An 878-nucleotide genomic window follows, 5' to 3' on the forward strand; every position below is an offset into this window, starting at 1 on the left:
ACTTTTAGATCCCTGAGTATTCTCCATACTTCTTTCCAAAAGGGATGTATTAGCTTGTACTCCCACCAGCAGTGCAGAAGTGTTCCCTTTTCTCCACATCCACACCAACATCTGTAACACCTTACTGGAATTAGATGATATCTCAAAGTGGTTTTGTTTTGCATTACTCTGATGATTAAAGATGATGAGCATTTTTTCATGTATCTGTAGGCCATGCACCTATCTTCTTCAGAGAAGCTTCTGTTCAAGTCCCTTGCCCACAATGAAATGGGATTACTTGTTCTTTTCTTCTTAATAAGCTTGAGTTCTCTGTGGATTCTGGTTATCAAACCTTTGTCAGAAGCATATTAGAAAGCATAGCTGAATACTATGTTCTTTTATCAGTAGTTTACATAGCTAGACACCATGCAAAAACAGTCTTCCCTTTTAAAATGACTGATAATATGCTAAGTTATTTCATGGTATATCATTATTAAAGGTGAAAAACGTGAAAAAAAATAAAGGCTATTTAGAGATAATGGTTGAAAATTTAAAACATCATTCCACATATTCATAAAGTTTAACAAACTGTAACAAGATGTATAAGAATAATCTCCTCCTACATGTTTCAAAAAGCAAAACAAACAACAAAAACCAAAATAGTAAAACATTACAATAAAATAGATCAGTATTGGCAAAGATCACTGTGAAGAAAAACATGCTTTCCATTGACTCTTCAATATCACTATGTAGCCAGAAGACAAGAAAATGACCATGAGCATAGAATTCAATATTCAACAAACGTATGCATCAAGAAGCAAGAAAAGGGATGTATTAGTTTGCAATCCCACCAGCAGTGCAGACATGTTTCCTTTTCTCCACAATCATGCCAGCATCTG

At 34.4% G+C, this 878-nt stretch overlaps 1 non-coding gene across 1 annotated transcript; it reads left to right on the forward strand.

Moving 5' to 3' along the window:
• Nucleotides 1-354: 354 nt before the first annotated feature.
• LOC111724739 lies at nt 355-489 on the forward strand. Its single transcript, XR_002772977.1, has one exon. It is a non-coding gene; the product is annotated as a small nucleolar RNA SNORA15 (small nucleolar RNA).
• The last annotated feature ends 389 nt before the right edge of the window (nt 490-878 follow it).

The sequence above is a fragment of the Otolemur garnettii genome, unplaced genomic scaffold (genome assembly GCF_000181295.1).
Source record: "Otolemur garnettii isolate 467f Iridium unplaced genomic scaffold, OtoGar3 scaffold00025, whole genome shotgun sequence".
Taxonomy (NCBI): Eukaryota; Metazoa; Chordata; class Mammalia; order Primates; family Galagidae; genus Otolemur; species Otolemur garnettii.